General features: G+C 35.8%; 1 long non-coding RNA gene across 1 annotated transcript; it reads left to right on the forward strand.

The window, feature by feature from the left end:
- The first annotated feature begins 411 nt into the window (after nt 1–411).
- On the forward strand, nt 412–19,937 carry LOC129232668 (uncharacterized). Its single transcript, XR_008581375.1, has 4 exons — nt 412–675; nt 9,894–10,002; nt 15,513–15,567; nt 19,849–19,937. It is a non-coding gene; the product is annotated as an uncharacterized LOC129232668 (long non-coding RNA).
- The last annotated feature ends 1,076 nt before the right edge of the window (nt 19,938–21,013 follow it).

A 21,013-nucleotide genomic window follows, 5' to 3' on the forward strand; every position in this document is an offset into this window, starting at 1 on the left:
CTCCCTCTATTAACTTCAGTGACCAAAAGTAGTACTTTTGACTGTAGAAAACAACCCCATTTTGCGCTTTAACTTTTTGTCCAATTTTACAGCGAATTTTTTCCATATAATATTGAGTTTTATCGACTATACAGGTAATTACTCGCAACATCACAATTTCACAGCCACATTTTATCAAAAACAACCATCCTGCAAACATTCAGGCACTAAATTTCAACTCTAATCTTATCTTTGAAATCTCTCCCACAGCACGGTCGTTGTCACATTATGACTTCCAGCGTTTTCTGTGCAAACGGAAATTAACTCAAATCGAAATTATTAAGCAACGAAACATCCGAAACGCAAGATTATTTCCCCGGTCATGTGCGGGATTCCTTCGGAGCTCGAAGATTAAATACGTGAGGTCAAAAGCCAAAGGTTCCGAAAATGAAACACTAAGTATATTAGGATGGATGATTAGAGGATATATATATATAGGTCGTGTTTCTTTCACAAAAAGTAATATTTCATCCCAAGGTTCTTTCTGAAAGTATATTAATTTAAAGCATATTTGCATCTATTCAATGTCTGAACCTAGATTCCGGTTAATTACATTTTTCAAACCTCTGCTTGTCTTCACCCCCGTCAAAAGTCCGATGTTTCTAAGAATTGGCTAAAGTGCTTGAAGATATGTAGGTAAGTGACATTAAGATGTTTTGTTTTTTAACCTATGGAGTCAATCGATGGTCATTAAGCACTAGGATGGTTCATTAATACACTGTAAAAAAACTGTAAATTTTGAAGAAGTTATCCGTATTTTTTACAGAAAAAACTGTTCGTAATAAAATACAGGATTTCTCTGTTTTTTTGAATCTGTAACCGGTTATACTTTGTTTTTCTTCGAATCTTCGAAATTTCGCCCGCGTGTTTGGATTTTGGTTCTCGTGCTCGAGTTTTTGATCGTATATTTATTTAAAGCGAGTAAGTCTTAAATCGTTTGCAACTTCCATTTCATTGCATCCTAATCAATATTTTATTATTATGTTTTTTTGTCATCTGTTACAGAGGCATATTCGGAAATTTACCTTTGTATACATGTATTTCGTAGTAGTATAGTAAATACTGAAATGGATTTATGAAAGTATAGTTTCATTTTTTTAATCTTCATAAAATAATAAATCAGCTTGAATAAATAATAAAAATACGGAAGATTTCTGTAAAATAAACGGAAGAAAACTGGCGTCCTGGCTGACAGTTTGTTTCTGTAAATTTTACGGATTTTTTTTACAGTGTACATGTTTAAACGAGCTGATGTGTGCATCACATGACTTCCTTTTACTCCAATTTAATGTCATTTTCTCATTATTGGCAATTTTAATGAGATTCAATAGTTTACTCTCTAAATATCACCAACAGTGGCCAAATTGAAACCAGATTTAAACGAGCTGATGTGTGCATCACATGACTTCCTTTTACTCCAATTTTACGTCATTTTCTCATTATTGGCAGTTTTAATGTGATTCAATAGATTCTCTAAATATCACCAACAGTGGACAAATTGAAACCAGATTTTAAAAAAATATGAAAGAAAAAATAAAAAAAATAAAAAGAAAAAGAAAAAATTGCCAAATTAGTCACCAAGTTGGCGACAAAACTTGGCGGCCAAAAGACTGGCGATATATCGCCAAGTCTCTTCCAAATTATAACACCACTTGAGTTTACATCGAAATTAACAATGATTTCCCCCCAAAAAGGGGCAAAAGACCCCCTTTGGAGCATCCGAATGCAATCAAAAAGGGAGGTGCACACCTAGACCCCACTAGGAGTCTAAGTACCAAATTTCAGTTTTCTAGGACATTCCATTCTTGAGTTATGCGACATACATACACACATACATACGTACATACGGACGTCACGAGAAAACTCGTTGTAATTAAGTCGGGGATCAACAAAATGGATATTTCGGGTGTCTATACGTTCCTAGGCATATATCCACGTGTGGTCGGGTTGAAACATTCATTCCGGGGTGAGCAAAATGGAAATTAAGGCCGATTTTTTAGTGAAAATTTTTTCGCGAATACAATACTTCCTTTTTTTTAGTAAAAGGAAGTAAAAAAGGTTCTCCTAGATGACAAGACACCCCTCAATATTTTCAGACTTGTGGATAGAAAAATACTGGAAGAATTTCAGCTTCCTAATTCAACCAGGGATGTTCCCATCAATTTTTCTGAGGGTATACTCCCATTAATCCATTACGTGCAATATGTGTATGTGATCATATACACAGTAGGTCATAATATGAAAATTTATGAAACTTGAGGGTATACGCTATACATACCCTCGCTACTTCGCGCTTCGACTTTCGCGGTTTCACTACATCGCGTGTTTTTTTTTTTTTCTTTTTCTTTCTTTTTTTTTCCTTTTTCTTTCTTTTTTTTTTTTTTTTCAATTATAACAATGAGCATTTTTTATGTTCTCGCGTAAACTTTTTCTTACAGGAGAATTACAAATCATGTCTTTTAAGTTAGGTAAGCTCTTCTTAGGGACTGTAGTTGTGTTAGTTGAGGGAGTGGAGGTTTAAAATCGCCGAAGAAAGTTTATCTCAATTTATCCTTAAACGCTAACAGCAAAGTATAAATCACTTTATAATTACTAGGGGATAAATATATCTCTAATGGTGTTCAACAACGTACTAGCTTTTAAAGCTGTATGCGTAATACTTTTGATGAGGATAAATGTAGAGGAAGAAAGGGGGTACATACGGTCATTAACTGGAAATTAATTCATCATTGAACAAGTTGAAGTTGAGCTATTTTCATAGGTTAGCAGTAGTGTGTAAGAACTGCATGTGTGTGTGTGTACTTTATTTCCTAATAATTAATGTGATATCAATTCCGTCTAATATATCTCGTTTTCTCATATTTTGTGCAATATATTTAGTAATACAAATGTAATGTTGGACAAGGGTGCTGTTTCATGTCTAGGGGGCTCTAACTATGTTAAAAACCTATTTAAATTTTCGTCAGTAAGTTTTATGCCCTCTGAATTCAGTTATCGCGCTGAAGTCTGGAACGAATTAACCGCGATAAACGAGGGTTAACTGTACGTCTAAAAAATGTTTGAGAGTATACGGCGTGCATGGAGTATATCATATGGGAACATTACTGATTTCAAGTGAAAAAGTGTGCTCAACCCCTCCTCTAAACTTCAAATGCATGGGGAAAGAGGTTAAAAAGATACATTGAACTGAAAAAACAACGCCACATATTATAACATACACGAGTAATATGCGTGTACATTGCAATAAAATAATAATTTACAAAAGAAAAAAAAAGCTGGGAAAATCAAATGTTTCTCAATTTGTGGCATTTTCTATGGCACGGCTGATGTTAAATGAAGGGGTCATTGAGCACCCTCTTAAAATTTGAGTAAGAAGCTAAAACTTTTACAGTATAAAACAATTAGGAAGTTTAAAAAATTGGGAGTGTCCTGGACTCTAGCTGATTTTTTTTTTCTTTTTGAGCAATCACGATTGCTTATTGCTTTCATTTGACTGTTTTTGGCGTTCCTATAATTTTATTTTCCTACCAGCACCCTCTGCAGCACCAGTGTCGACCCGTCGCCTCATGATGCTGCTCCTCTAGCGAAAGCCGTCTCCAGGTTGCGTCAATATTTTACACACACGCACGTACACACACACAAACATATACACCACAACACACACACATATACACACAACGCACACATACACACACTCAAACACATACACACGCGCATACATACAGACACGTACACATACATACAGATACCTACACATACACACACACCTACACACACACTCATACCTGCACACAGACACAAACACACATGCCTATACACACATACACATACCCCCTACACACAACCCAGCCGTAGGTGGGGTCTGGTCTTTAGGGGCCAGGCCCGTCCCTATGCCGGTCCCAAGCCCGGGTAAATGGGGAGGGTTTTACGATGGTGTAGCATCCACGTATGTAAAACGACCACTCTTTACTTGCGTTTGAGCAGATTTGTATCTGCCCAATGGCTATCGAGTGGAACAGTGAGTAGGCAATGGGCACCACCGGAGTCAGGTCCGTACCTGGGTCCACGGTGTCTAGAGTCGTAAGTGGTTTAGTTCTCGTTCCCTTACGGGTAAGGGGGCCCCGGCCGAAAGGTCCGTTCTCTGGAAGCCCTAGATGGCATAGCAGAGCGGGGTCCCCTGTTTCGTACCCCCTACACACAAACACACATACCCCTCCCCCCACACACATAAACACACACGCCTACACGCACACACTCGTGATTGCGAAAAACATAATTTGAATTCAAGAGGTCAAAATTCAAATTATTATTTTTTTTTATAGTTTTTTAAACTATTATTTTATTTATTTATTTATTTATTTTTGAACCACCCTATGAAGTACCCTGGGTGAAAAAATGGTACAAGTCAAGTTTGTTTTTATCAAATCAATACTCAACTCAGTAGGGGTCATTTATTAACTACGAAAGAGTCCCGAAGGGGAGAAGGGGTTTCAAAAATCTCTAAGTACGCTTACTTGGGGGGGGGGGGGGTTCAAACCCATTCTTGCGTGATATTTTTCAAGTCAACATTTTGTATTAGAAATCGTGTGGTCAAGTGGTTTGGCAGGGATCATATTTCGTTTGCGTCTGGAAGGTAAAAAACGAAAAACGTTTTAGGATGAGCTGTTTTTACTTTCTTCTATATCTAATACATAGAAGAAAGTATTGGATTCGTGCAAATTTTCGAATTTCGAATTTTGACGGATTCGAACGTTTTGAGGTGTGTTGAGTCCATTTCGACTATTTTTGGAAAATGTCTGTCTGTCTGTGAGTGTGTATGTATGTGTGTGTGTATGTATGTGTGTGTGTCACGTCTGTGTGTGACCAGTTTTTTGCGGGCCGCGCTACAGCAAAAACTACCGCATGAAATCGAACGAAACTTGGTACACACCCATTGGTTTTTGGCGCGAATTCCTCCAAGGGGGGTGGAGCAATGGGACGTTTTTTGAGTTACGCGTGCTTGCTATTCCTCAAGAAGTAATTGGCGGAATCAAAAAAAATTTGGTCCATATGTTGCCATTAACAGGAACAGGTGCTGATTCAATTTTGGTGTCAATAACTCAAACGGGGGTTGAGCTATAGAACGTTTTTCGTCGTCAATTGTGCCTGCTGTATCTCAAGAAATAATGAACGGAATGAAAGAAAAATTTATCGGCAAGTACCCCTTAGTGGGTATAAGAGCTGATTTTATTTTGGTGTCAACAGCTAAAAAGGGGGGTAGCGCAATCGCCCGTTCTTTTTTTCCATTGTGAGTGCCCTATCTCAAGAAGTAATGCTACGTTCTGGTTGAAATTTGGAATATATGTGAATCTATATGTAAACAGGCTTTGGTTCAACTTTGGCGCCAATCGCGCCAAGAGGTGCTGATTTATTTTTATTATCATTATTTTTTAGCGAATAAAAATAGCTTTATTAATGCAACAATAAGAAAGATAAATCGTAATAGATTGTCGTCTGCGTATTTCTCGTGATTTTAATTGTATGGAAATGACCGGAAATATTATCTCAATGATTTAAAATGTTTAACTGTTGCCATCTTATGTTTGTTAATAAATAAAATATTTGTAATTAATTCAAGTGAGGCTTTTAAAATAACTTTCAATTTTCGCTCTTTGCTTTGCTTTTGCAATAATTCAGACATTGGGATGGTCGTCAAGTTTTTGCATGTGTCATTTCGTTTTTGTTGGGAATATTGCTTCCTCGTCAAGCATGGGGAGGGATCAGAAAAAAAAAGAAAAATATAGAAGAAAGTTTCGTGATGGCCACAACATACTAGTTTTATTTGTTTTACAAAGAATGAACAGTGTAAAATTTAATAGACGATTCGCACTATGTATGGCATGTTTTATGCTTAATTAGTATCGTATCAAAAACAAAAAAAATGTCGAAAAACATTCAGTCTAGATTCCAACTTTTTAGTAAATAGTTCGTCACACAAAAGGGTTCCATTTAATGATAGTGAATTTGATAACGATTCTAATGATATAAGATTCGTTATTTTGTTAATTTTAAAAAATGAAATGGAATCTTATGTAATAATAAGGGGGAGGGGTTGAAAACTCTTACGTACCCTTACATGGGGGAGGAAGGGGTCCAAATTGCCAAAATCATCCTTACGTAATTAATGAATGACCCCTAAGCGCGGCAGTTTTCTATGTTTGAACATTTCAGTTGACAAATCTGATGCGTGCAAAAAAAAAAAAAAAAACAGAGAGAGAGCGAAGGAGAAAAAACACCTTTGGAACCGGCTCAAAGAGTTCTCGTTAACAAATAATAACCGTTTTTATAACTTTTTTTTAAATCTATTTCTATAATGTTGTTACATTCATCCTTTTAAGATACAGTGGACTCTTTCTATTCTGAGCACCGAACAAAAGTGTTCAGATTATGGGGGTGTTCATTAGGGATGCCCCCCTTTGAGCAAGGGCACACCCCGTAAAATCGCGAGCCCCCCCCCAAGTAAGAACCCCCTCCCTAATAAGAGAAAAATACCCCTCAAAAGACTCCCCCCCCCCTAAAACTTTCAATGGCGCAGTCTGCGCCATAACCACTTCTAGGTGGGCACCCCTGTGTTCATTATAGAACATGGGCGCCCATATGCAAAATTTTAAGGGGGGGGGGGCAGATATTTTCCCCATAGAAATCGATTTTAGTACAGACTAGCTGCGTTGCCCGACTTTGCCCGGTCCACCTTGAAAATACAAATTGTGCCAAGTGACGAATATTCAACAATCAGACTTAAATAAATAAATAAAAAAAACATCATGCAAAATTTCCCTCCCAAACAATGACGACAGATATTAAAATACTTTTAAGGAATTAAATCGAGAAAGATGGATTTAAAAAGCGTAACCATGGAAACGCAAAATAAAATTAGTTTAAGGAATTAAAATGCGAAAGAAAATGGTTAACAATTTTAATGGAAATGCAATTTTTTAATCATAATTTAAAAAGGCTTGTAACTTTTTTTCTTTTGGAGATAGAAGCTTAGTTTTCCGACCAAAAATCGAGATAGATCTGGAGTAAAAAAAGCAGCTTTTTCCAATGGTATCAAAAAGAAAAATGTGGGACTATTCCTTGACTTTAAGCTTTTAGCTGAAAGTAGTGCCTAAATTTCAGCTAAGCCTAAACAAATTTGAGCTAAAAAAGCAAATAACTCCCGCCGTAAGTAGGTTAGAGCATTGAAACAAATTCCGTAGAACGCAGACAATTCTACTCTTTCCAACGATATATAATTTTAATATTCGCAAGCAATTTTTCACTCCCATATTCGGGAATTTGCGTGAAAATTGGGCCTAAATTGGAATAAAAAAAAGAACTAGTCATCGATTTTTTTTTTCGAACTGGTCTGCAAACCTTCTCAGAGCTTAAAGGAACAAACTGTGAAAATTTCAGCGAAATCGGCCGTGTAGTTCTCGAGTTTTGCGAGTTCAAATACACAGACGCTTTTTGGAGGCTTCATTTTATACTATGTATAGATTAAAGTTGTTAAAATTTGACGTTTTAAACGTTTGACGTTTCTACGACATTTTACTACATAACACTGTGATGTTCTGTTTTCTTCAAGAATGGACTTTTCCCACAAGATTGCCTTTTTTTCTATAAATCGTTTTTGAAACACACTTAAACAAATTTCTATGACGCATTCAATAAAAAACCATTTAATACACATATCCTCCAAATTTTTTTGTTTCTACATTCATTCATTTGCAAATTAGACGCAAAAAACCGGTTGTACCTTAAGCCTTTCAGACGTGGCGTCCGGTATACCGGACATGAACTTTAAACAGCTGCTAATCATTTATTAATTGAATAAATTACTAGATTTTTTTCGTGGTTGACTCTTGACAGTCTGCTTATTATTATCTGCACAAGAATTTTCCATTTTGGGATTCACAACATAAAGAAATAGCGGTTGGGAGAGAGAGAATGGGACTGGCTCATTTTCCCAACCACGGATTCTCGTCGTAAAAGCGAGGTTTTTTTTTTTTTTTTGGTTTTTTTTTTAAATATGTAATCTTATATTAATCATTTCAAATGCTTATATTACGCTTTATTATTGTTTAGCGAATATTTTACAAAGAAGTTTGAAGTTTCATCGTTTTACTATCTGAAATATGTATTTCAATAACATATGTCCGGATTATTGGACGTGTCATAACTCTTTTAATTTCTCACCTATAAATATCTATAAGATACTGTTTACCATAGTACACTGTCTACCAAATAAAAACACTTTTGGTTAAGTATTTCTAAATTCCGTCTGAAAGGGTTAACTTTTTGAGGTCAGTGTGGTTAGAACGCAGTCCCCATTAGAAAAACAAAAAAGAAACCATTCTTTACCAAGTGACAAGGTGCATTGAAATGTTTTGGATTCCAAAGGTTTGTCTTTTGATATCAAACACTTGTGAATAGTTAGAAGCAGGCCGAACTTAAGGGAGGTAACTTACTGCTAATTACACAAGCTTTGCCTCCAATTCCCGAGTCGAACCGTACCATGTTGCGGACACTCGCTGGTGAGATGAATTTATTTTATCAACCAGATTTTTTGTGCTCTCAGCTTCAATGAAACGCCATCTGCCTCCAGTTGGTTATTCACTATTCCAGACTGACGAGTTCTAATAAGAACGAAACTGCAGTCTCTGGATACGATAACCGGGCTGCCTGGTATTTTTATGTTCCTTTGAATAGGACGTTTCATAGCTTTGTTGAAGTTTTCAACGTTTTCCTGAGAAATGCCATTTAAAAAAAAAAAAAACTGTTATTATTTTGGATCAAAGGAATCCGGCAGGGGTGCCCCCGCCCTTTGAGCAAAAGCGCAGCCCCCCCCCCCTAAAAACCGCAAAAAACCCCTTAAGAGAAGATCCTCCCCAAAAAAGAAAAATACCCCTTAAAACAATCCCCCCACCTAAAAGCTTCAATGGCGCAGTCTGCGCCATGATCGCCCCCCCCCCCCTCAGGTGGGTACTCTTGTATTTGGGCACCCTAATCAGTAGCGTAACCAGGGGTTGGCAGGAGTGGCTCTCGCCAGGGGCGCAGCAGCCAGGGGACGGCATTTCGACTGATTTAAAAAAAATGTAAGTTTTTTTTAATTATTTTTTTAATTTTTTTATTTATTTTTTATTTATTTATTTAATTTTTTTTTTTTTTTTTTTTGATCATAGAATTTGAAAAATGCTTTAAATTGTTTTTAAAAAACTCGTAAGAAAAAGAACAAGGGTATATATATATATATATATATATATATATATATATATATATGCATAACATCTACCGAGAAGGAACATTGGGCATCATTAAAAACAATTCTAAAAAAGAAAGTAAGAAAAGAAATTACACTGCTGCCTTCTGTTTGTCAAATCAATTAATCAAAATTTCCAAAAAAAAAAAAAAAAAATTTGGAGGTCACAATGACCTCCGGTGACTTCCTATGTGGCGACCCTGGGGGGAGGGGCGCAATTTCTATCGTTCGCTAGGGGCGCTAGATCCCATATTTACGCTACTGATCCTAATCAATGATAATGAATACAAAAAAAGATCTCGTTTTATGAAGCAGCTCTAACAGGCAACAGAAAAAATATGGGTTTTATTCCTCACTGCTGCATAAATAACTACCGGTCATAAATAACTACTCCCATGCATTGTAAAGCCACGAAGAATTTCGCAACATCTTCGCGAAATGTCATTCTTATTCTTCAACCAAGAATTTGCAATCGATATTAACGAAAAATAAAAGTGTATTGTTTTTCCAAAATGATTCAATTTTCTAAGTTAGGCCTCAATGTCAAAAATATGATGAAATTGACTTCCGTTAGGAAATCTGGAAAATTTGAATGCGTCACACTGCAAGACTGAATCGAAGGTAGTTCAAAACAGAAGAAGAAAACTGGCTGAAGTTCTTTGGGAGCCCTGTGGTCGGCGCAAGTAAGTTTATTAATTATTTATTTTAATTTTCCCAGTTGCCATTTTGATGCATTTTCTTAAAAATGTGATCAATTTTATCAAAAATTGAGAGTGTATATTTTTTTCTGCATCATTACAGTTTGGTTAATTTTAAATATTTGGTTTTGCATGAAAATAGAGACTAATTATTTTAGAGTTTAAACTTGCAAGCAGGCCCTTCATTTAGGCGGGGGGGGGGGGGGGAAAGCAAGCACGGATTTAAAAATGCTTTAAGGGGAGGGTTGAATTTTTAATTTTCTATTTACTAAATATCTGGGGGGGGGGGGGGTTGTTACAGAATTTTTATTTAAAACTACTAAAATATTGAGATTTTGCGAAGGAGGTGAACCTCAAACCTCTTCCTTTATTTTTTCAGTTGAAAGAGATATTCCAAAGTTGTGTTTTAGGTCTTCAATTCCATATAGTTCCGGGGAAATGTTTCGAATCTCCCTCTCCCTAACATCATCGAAAGTCGTCTAAAATTGCGCTTTTCCAGTTTTCAATTTCGGGGAAATTCCGGAGGAAAGTTACTGAGCCTATCCCCCCAAAAGCATCCTCCTAACATTGCGAAAGATAGTCTAGCATTGCGTTTTTGAAACTTTAATTCCGGAAAGTTCCCAGGAGAGAGATTTGAAATCTATTCCTTTCCTTAACATCATCAAAAAAGGTCCTTGCGTTTTAGAGCTTCCAATTCGGAAAAGTTGCCTTCGCAGGGTACCTCAAATGAGGAACCATTGATCCCATCGCCCCTTCCTTGTATCCGTCCTTGGGGTGATTAATTACCCCCCCCCCCCCTTCGGCTTTCAGAGATTAATATTGAGTACAACAACCCTGTGACCAAAAACATTTCGAATAAGCGAAAATCTGTGCAATCCGGATCCGTGTAAAAAGCAAGACAAATCCTTAAATAAGTAGATTTTTCGAAAAGTTGGATTAAAAAAAAAAAAAAAACAACATGTTTTGAATTCCTTTTTGCAACATTTCTTGACAAGAATTAATCCTTTGTTTCCTTTTAACAAGAATACTGTTTTAATGAATCACAGTTATCAAAATGCCTTACCATTAACAAATTGAAATAAAAAGCGAATGTTAAGGAATACTTTCTTACAATTATAATGTTACGCGTTCGGTGCAACTTCACACTTTCTTTGAATGACGACACAGTTCTTGAGAAAAACACTGGAGATTTATTTACAACTAGTGGTACCCGCACGGCTTTGCCCGTAAGAGAAAAATTAAAATGTCTTTTGGTTCGCCTGTATATTTACAAATAATGTATGGTGAATTTTCTCGCCAATTGGCTTGTACCCATGTTACGGTTCCACGTTATGATGATTTCGTAATTTACTCATCCATCTTATGATATTTTTGTTCTTAAAATTGGAATAGAAAAAGAACCACATCAAATTTTCGAAAAATCGTTTCGAAGTGCACACCCCCATGCTACAAACTAACTTTGTGCCAAATTTCATGAAAATCGGCCGAACGGTCTAGGCGCTATGCGCGTCACAGACATCCGGACATCCTCCGGACAGAGAGACTTTCAGCTTTATTGTTAGTAAAGAAGACTATGTACAAGAAATATCGTTAACAACTGCTAAACTCACCATAGCAATTTAGCAAATATCAATTAACACCGCATACGCAACGATGGCACACGTATTTACATCCAAATACGCGAAAACACAGCGAAATGCCTCACAATAAACAGAGCAACGCTCAGACGAATCTCAGGCAGCTAAAAACATAAAACTGTCCTTCAAATACCACTCGGCTTTCAATACTTCCTTGGCAAGTTCGACAAAATTCGAAAATGCTTCTCGTATTTTCTTTTTATTCCATTCACAAATCTTATCATTCAGAAAGAGGGAACCGTATACTTCAGTCGAATGTTAGGGGATTGTATGTACATTGCAAGAAGCTATTTACAGGTTACGTTACTAAGATAATTTTAAATGCAAAATAATGGAACAAACGCCTAATTTAGCAAGATTACAACAAATTAATATCAAAAAATAATTCCTATTTACAGAATTTGTAACAATAATTTAAAATTATTATCTATGTGATCGCAAATATAAAGCTAACAAAGAAGGTTGCAAATATGTGATCCGTGAAATTCAGAGAGCGAGACGACTGCATTTGCATTTAAATGGGTGTTGCTTTTGTTGTTTTATGACAAAATTTGCATTGACTATTCTAAATATTTCCTATGGAACGATTCGAAATGACGGGTCTGCTCAAGAATTTAACATTAAAGAAAAATTATCCCCTTGAGAAGCGAAATTTCTGGTAGGAAATCCTACGTGAGATGGTTCTTAAACAAATTTCTTGAAAAGCCAAAATCAGATGTAATTAAGCTGAACAGAAATATAATTTTCAACGCATAAGCTGAAATGTATTTTAAAAAGGGTTAGAGAAGTCGCGCTTCGGTCGATTCCCCGCCCGTTGTCAGATATTTCGCTCTATCCCTCCACCCCTTATTCTAATAATGGGGCCCATCTGTGTAGCTGAAGCTCAGACTCTCCCCAGCCCACACACTAAGTTCTGAGAATTTTCTTCGGTATTTCAAGGTTGCATAGCTTTTGGAAATGTATGTTGGTCATTTAGACCAATAGCTCGCCATCCTAGTCAGGTGTCATTTTCTCCCCGGCACTTCATTTCTTCTGCTTTCGTCTCACGGATCGCTACGGCGGGGAAAAGACCGAAGCGCGAGCACTAGCGTAACAAAAGGAAACGCGACTTCTCTAGAGTTAATTTTCAGAAACAAGTAGGGTAACCAGGGGCGCCCACCCCCTTGAGAGCAGGGGGGGTATACTTAATATCGTAACCCACTTAAATATCGTAAAGAACCCCCCCCCCTCAAAAAAAGCAAGAGCCCCCTCCCCACAAAAAAGTAAAAAATACTCCTTAAAACATCCCCTAAAAATTTTAATGGCGCAGTTTGCGCTATGACCCCAACCCCCCAGGTGGGCACCCCTGACGGTAACGGCAGCAGTAACAGACATGCTTAAGATACTTCTCCCAGGTTAACTCAATTTTCTGAGCCTTTTAATGTATTCAGACTTTTAAAACTATTTTTCTCCCATACAACGACATCTCATCTAACGTTTGGCTGCTTCAAGATCCTCCGAGTGAGTTAATTCTATTTTTATTTGCTCCATTTCGAAAAAAAGGTCCGACACCAAAGTAACAGACCCTGAAAAATATGATGAGACACAGAAACAGATAGGATGAGGAAAGGATGAGCATTGGACAGAATTCCCCTTTTCTCTTCAAAATATGCAAAACTTCTTTATTTTTTTAGATCTAAATCCTTATTAAATTGAAATGAACATGAAACACCGGCAGACCTCGTGGCAGCTGTTCATAACCTTCCACCACTGCCTTGTAAATACCAACTGGATCATAAAGTTTACTCTGATAACATTAGATGGTTGCTCCGTAGTCATGGGTCGCAGTAACATGAGTTTTACCCGCCTAAAATTCTTATTATTTAAATCCAAAATCACGACTTTCTGTTACTGGACCCTTGTCTGTTACTGGTGCTGTTACTTTATTTTGTCAATTACGGTGTGCTGGGGTCAAATTATTAGACTAACACTGCTTTAAAAGCAAATTCTTTATTGATTACATAACTATAGACACATTAACGAACAGTGAAATAATTATCTAATATTTAGTATGCATTCCCTAGTTCTTGATGAGCTTTTTAAGTCTTTTTGGCATACTTTCACAAGGTTTACACCTTTTCTTAACTTTTTAAAAAAGGAGGTAAAAAATTGTTTATACTCACTATTATATATACTCACATACACATACTCACTAATTAACTAAAACTAACTTGAAATATAACAGAACACACTAATAATAAAATAATAGTTTAAAAAACTAAAAAAACACACTTTCGTTGCAAAATGATCAAAAAAGTGAAAAATAATCTTTGGATGATAGTAGTTGACCAATCACTTAATTTTAATGGAATAAAAAAAAAACTCCGTGGGGTGCTGTCTATTTACATTTTTGCATGGACAACAAATGGAAGAAATTCAAGACAACTGATAAAAAGCCCCCCACGCTTTTTTATATTACATTAAAATTAAGTGATTGGTCAACTACTATCATCCAAAGATTATTTTTCACTTTTTAGATCATTTTTCAACGAAAGTGAGTTTTTTTAGTTTTTTAAACTATTATTTTATTTTCTTCTTTTTAGTCTAACTTGTTTTACGAAAAAATATCGATGTATGTGTGTGCGGAAATCATATCTACATTACTTTGAAAATTTGAGATACATTTGAATAAAAGTTTTGTTCAACGATGGTCTGATCAGCAATGAATTTCCAATTGAAGGCTCACCTAAATTTTGGCATGAAATTAGTTAAAAACAATTATATTTCATGTTCTAATTACCTTGGAACATTGGAACAAATTTTGTCTGATGCAGAAAAATTAAAGGTTTTTGTAGATATTTTTAAATAGTTTTGGCGAGCATTTTTTAATGTATTTTTAATTTTTTTCCTTTTTCACATTGTTGGATTTATGCCAAAATATTGATTAAAATTGGAGAAGACTAACAATTAAAAGAGTTAATTAATTAATTTGATTATCGAATATTGCATTGTCATCAGGTCTGAGGTCGCGTGCCAAATTTCAAAAGAATCCGATCGCAGGAAATGGGCGAAATTTGAGCTGCAAAATTCCGTTACAAGATACATACATACATACATACATACAGGTGAAGCTAATAAAAGCGTGTTAATAAAATAAAAAAAACTAGTGCACTGTTTAAGCTGATTGAGGTTATGTTCCTGGTAGGTAGATAAACAAAGAACATAAACAAAGAGCAGACAGTACTGCCACCTGCAAACATTAAACTGCGCTGAAATAACGTAATAATCAGTGTACAGTATGTACTGTACTTTAACAGTAAAATAAATAGTATTTTAGTACAAATAATGTACGAAAAACAAAAAAAAAAAAAAAAAAAACTCTTTAGTCTAATAATTTGACCAGCACTGTATTCTTTTTCAAGTATTCATTTCTGGTCTTACCTGCTATAAGCGCGAAGAGTAAAAGAGAGTAACCGACTTTTATTTTTAATAAACGCGCAGTTGCCTAAAATTGTTGCACATCCATTTCCCAAGAAATAAAATGAATGGTCACCTTTACGTCATGTAAGAGGTGCGACAAGGCATAAGATGCATGCTGGCAAACAAATGCAGACCTAACAAACCCATTTTTCCAGGGGTTTGGGAAAGGGTAAATTTACTCGAAAAGGATTAGCAAATTACTCGATGTAAATTTTTCAAAAAAAGGGAAAAAACTACCGGACAATTGATTCCCTGACCCCAACCCCCTGAATGACGAATCTGAGAACAACTGCTCGACTCTGCCTTATTTCCACAGAGAATGATGGTGTTAATTAAATTATTAAAATGGTATAAAAATATTACATAATAAGACATATTATTGTTGCTTTTTATTTGCAGGTGGTACCTGAAATGGTCTTCGAAGAAGCAAAAGATGATAGCCATTCAGGAACAGGTGAAAAATAATATTTTACAATAACGAATACTTCCCTCGTTCATCTTGAATTTATTTTATTTTCTTTCTTTCTTTTTTTTTGGGGGGGGGGGGGACAAAAACACCATGCCAGATTAATAGCAGAATTTATTGTACACCCAAACCTCTTTTTATGCGGTGAATAGGGTCCGCATAAAAGAAATCGCACAAAAAAAAATTGATTTCAACTTCACCAGAAGCTTTAAAAATTTGTTTTCGCAACACAGTTTTTTTTTTTTTTGAGCAATCACGATTGCTTATTGCTTTTATTTGACTGTTTTTGGCGTTCCTATGATTTTATTTTCCCACCAGCACCCTCCGCAGCATCACCGTCGACCGGCTCCTCACGATGCTGCTCATCCAGCGAAAACCGTCTCCAGGTTTCGTCAATATCCTACACTTACACGCATACATACACGCACCTACACACATATTCACCTACATACATGCATACACCTACATACATGCATACACCTACACACATACATACAACTATACACAAACACACACACACCTACACACATACATACACCTATACACAAACACATACATACACCTATACACAAACACACACCTACACACTCACATACACACAACTACCCACGCACTCATGCCTGCACACAGACACAAACACATATGCCTACACACACATACACGTACCCCCCACACACAACTACCCACGCACTCTTGCCTGCACACAAACGCAAACACACATGCCTACACACACACACATACCCCCTACACACAAACACACATACCCCACACACAAACACACATACCCCCATACACAAACACACATACCCCCCACACACAAACATATACGCCTACATTATACACACACACTCCTGATTGCGAAAAACATATTTTGAATTCAAGACGACAAAATTTAAATTAATTTTTCTTTTTTTTCTTTTTTTCTCATGCGGTGGATAGGAACCGCATAAAAAAAGTCTCACGTAGAAAATAACCCAAAATGTTAATTCTGAACGGAATCAAAATAAACAAGTGATGATCATTTTGCCGACTCCCGAAAAATTTCCCGAATAAAGAAATTTTTGGAGGGTCCCATCGGGATGCCCCTGTTGTCACTTGAAGATATTACCTCGCACTCATTTTATAAATAATTTCCGCTCGTTTTAGAAATAATTTTCATAAACCGCACACAAAAAAATTTCGCACAAAAAAAAATCGCCCAAAAAACGATCGCACAAAAAGAGGTTTGAATGCGCATTGAAAGCAGCATCGGTTAAGAAATACCTTCCTAGTGTGTAATTCTTCTTACTATAGTAACTATGCGATTTTCATCTGTCTTTTTAAATTTTTCTATTTAATACACTTTAGAGCCGATTTGGAAAATAACTTTATTTTCTTCTATGTCAAGATTTTCAAAAATGCAAATTTCTACAGCTGTAAAAAATCTCAAATCGCCAGCTTCAAATATCGTTGGCCCCATATTAAACTAATGAATGTGAAAATTGGCACTTTTCAGGAGAGCCGAAACGCTGAATAAATATTTTTTTCCACCTGACTCGTTTAGTTATTTTCAATATTTTAATTTTTATTGAAAAAAAAAAAAACTTAGAGTAAAAAAAACTATCGTTTGAATTGTAAAAAAAAAAACAGTAGCCATTTTTAAGTGCTACGGTAAGCATTGAGTTTGAAAAATGCGATTTTCACATTCGTTAGTTTAGCATGGTGCCGACGATACTGTTACAAATTCTGTAAATAGTAACTATTTTTTATGATAAATTTGTCGTAATCTAGCTAAAATTTGGCGTTTACTAAATTATCTTTCATCTAAAATTATTGTTGCCGTAAATAGTTTCTCATGATGAATATACAGCCCCCGTACATTCGGCTGAAGTATACTGTCCCCCCATTTCTGAATGATAAAATTTGTGAATGGAAAGAAATAAGAAAGTGTAGAACGGTGCAGCATTTTCTGGAATAGTTGAGAGATCTCTTTCGATGTCTATAAAATAGCCGTTACGCATGATAAAAAGTCAGTCTCGATTGAGAATTTGTACTGGGAGTGTATTAGCTCTGTTTATTGCGAGGCATTTCGCTGTGCTGTTTTTCGTATTTCGATGTAAATACGTGTGTAACCGTTGAGTTTACGGTGTTGAGTGATATTTGCTTAATTGCTGATGATTAAGCAGTTGTTAACGATATTTCCTGTACATAGTGTAAATAAAGCTCCTGTGTTTTTATCAAGAACTGTGTCGTCCTTTCAAGAAAGTGGAAGTCGCACCGGAACCTTTAACAATACATTTCAAACTAGCAAAAATACCTGGCGTTGCCTGGGTTAGTAATGATTGTGAAAAACAGTCGCTACGTTCTTTCGTTTTCTGTTTTAACTGAAAGAACTCAAAACACACCGTTCTGACGTGATTAAAAATCGAGCTTCTTCCTCGCCCATTAAAGTAAAATAGCAATAAGTATGAAGAACGAACGAATATTCATTTAGAAACGAAAGTATGTATTGAAGCGTATAAAAAATTGAAGAATTTCCAAAATATGAACTAACAAAAACAAAGATCACTGAAAAAACTGTGTGCTTTATTTAATTAGATAGTACACACGAACAAAAAGAAAAAAACAAAAAGCTCTCTACTATGTTTCCCTAAGTGTGCAAAAAGTAGAGTTTCTAAATATTTAAATGACTTTAAACTCATGTTTGCTCAGGAGAAGCCTTGATTTAAAACTTTTATTATGATTGTAAGAGTGAAGGCTTTCACGGCCGGTGTCAATATTATGAAAGGATTCCGGGCTGTTGTGCCGTGGTCTGAGTGTATATTCTCCAAACGTTTCGGCTGCATCTGCGGCAGCCATCCTCAGTGGTTCCGAGTTCGTAACTTCCAAGGAAGAGACTTCTTGGCAACTGATGCAAGTGTCGAAGTGCTGTCAACATTATAGTTGACAGCACTTTCTCTATAAATGTTGACAGCACTTCGACACTTGCATCAGTTGCCAAGAAGTCTCTTCCCTGGAAGTTACGAACTCGGAACCACTGAGGATGGCTGCCGCAGATGCAGCCGAAACGTTTGGAGAATATACACTCAGACCACGGCACAACAGCCCGGAATCCTTTCATAATAATATTTTATTATGATTACTTTTAATATTGCTGTTGTTAAGCAGCGAATTTTTGTAACAGTGTGTTTTATATTTAATCACTTAATGGAGTAATTACATGAAATTTACTATTTTCCATCAAACTTTGTTTTGACTAAGTTTCTACTAAAAAATTATATCCTGCTTCCTGATAATGTAGCTATCTATGGTGAAAAAGTGATTAAAATCCGTCCAGTTTTGAAGTTTACCCCGGACATACATACAGAAGTAGCCATTTATGTAATTCAAAGAGCAGAAATTCAGGAGCTGAGCTCCTGTGAGCTCCCATAAAAATGTAGCCGTGAGTATAATAAAGAAATAGTGTACTTTGATTTCAAAATTTAACTTTTTAAATGTAAGATCTCAAATTATTAAAAACTAGCAAACATACACAGTGTTGCCTGGATCAGTAATAATGTATTGATAAATAATTTATACTTTCTTTTATTTATTTTTAGCTGTGCCCCGCAGTTTCACCCGCTTTAATAAGACAACAATGTTTTTAAAAACTATTTTAAGTACATCACGCTATGATATATATATATATATATATTGTATGAATAGAGTAAGAAATTACATACCCTTATCCACATCGATGTTTTCTGTTTAATAAGAAAATCGAAAAAAAAAATCAATAAAAAATAATTGAAAACCCTTGATTTTTCTTGTAATATAATTTTTACATGAGCCGGGTAATAGATGCTGAAAATCTTCCCGCCCTGCAGCCGGGTTCGAACCCGCGACTCTAGGATTGCTGGCCCAGAGCTTTACCGACTAAGCTATTTGGGCAGCAAAAGTTCGAGCTATTGATGCATCAAAAAATGCATACTGATTAATATAGATTTAATTTCAATTTATTGTTGCTCCACTCCTATTAGTCATAGCGTGATGTTATACAGCCTATAACCTTCTACAATAAATGGACTATTCAACAAAAGAATCCCCCCCCCCAATTCGAACCAGTAATTCCTGAGATTAAAGCGTTCAAACAAACAAACTCTTCAGCTTTATATTATTAGTATCTATAGATAGTAGGAAAAAATCGTAACCTTTCTACTGAATGTCAATAAAAATGTAAAAATTACTCTTGAAGTTTTTCCCAAAGATTTATCTAACAATGGAATTCCTTCTTTTTTTTCTCTTGTCAAGCAAATGGTGTCAACCATGCAACATCTTCAGCTGTTCCTGTATTAGCTTTTGAAACCAAGAGAGAAGTTCTCAATGAAGACTTATCGGACCGAATCGAAGTTCCAGAAATTCAGGATGTAAGTAGTAGAATATTTTATGGTTTGAGAAATGTTGTTCTCCTTCTGATGGGGATTTTTAGGGACTGCTTTTCTCACCTTAATGGGGGTTTTAGAAACTGTTGTCCTTACTAAAAGGTGGGGAAAATTATTTGATTTGGAATGGAAAAAAAAATTCAACGCTTCCTAGCATGAACTCGAATCAAGCGTTCAGTCGCCACTGAATCACCTTCGATGAATGTAGAATTTCGATATTTTGATGTGACGAAAGTCACCCCTTTTTGATGGGACTTATGTTCCCTATTTTCGATATATATAATTTATGTGCACTGTATATACGTTTCAACTAACAGTTCTTAATTAAAAAGTATTTCTAACCTTCAATAAGCTTTTGTCGATTTTTGAATTCGATGTGGCAAGTTTACCCACTGAACCATTTTATAAAAAGGTATAATTGAACAGTGTTCCGACCAACCCTTTCGGATTTTGCGGGTTTTCACAGTTTTCCTACGAAAGTCAAGTATCTTCGCGAAAAAGTTTTCTGAATCGCCACAAGTTGCATGACTGCAAATTTCTCTTTACTGTGAAAAATTTCTTGAATATGAACAACTAAAATTCTGAGTTTTGTTTTGAGGCTTTTTCTGTAAACGGAGAATTTAAAATGTTTAATTTTTAGTTATTTTTCCGCAGTCTGCCGCAAAATTTTACTGTTTTTTTTTTCAAGCCTTATTGTTGAACACGCATCACTTGACATAACTTTTATTTTCGAGATAGACCGTGCAAAGCAGAGGGACGCATCTTGTGTAATATTACGTCTTGCTAATAGCTTGTTTTGTAAACTTGAAAGTAAATTTCCGAACATTGAGTTTGGCAACAGTTGGCAAGCAGATCAGCGCTTTGTTTTGACTAAACAGACAATATTTCGGATTTTGATGGAGACAAACACATTAGTCAAAGCTCCGAGCTAACTGCATTTTTCACTACACAATGTCTAACACGAGTGCTCCTTCTGGAGCCAACGATACTTCTACGTATGGAGTCCCGTTAGCTAATGTCGATGTTGGAAGCCC

This window comes from Uloborus diversus, unplaced genomic scaffold (genome assembly GCF_026930045.1).
Source record: "Uloborus diversus isolate 005 unplaced genomic scaffold, Udiv.v.3.1 scaffold_13, whole genome shotgun sequence".
Taxonomy (NCBI): Eukaryota; Metazoa; Arthropoda; class Arachnida; order Araneae; family Uloboridae; genus Uloborus; species Uloborus diversus.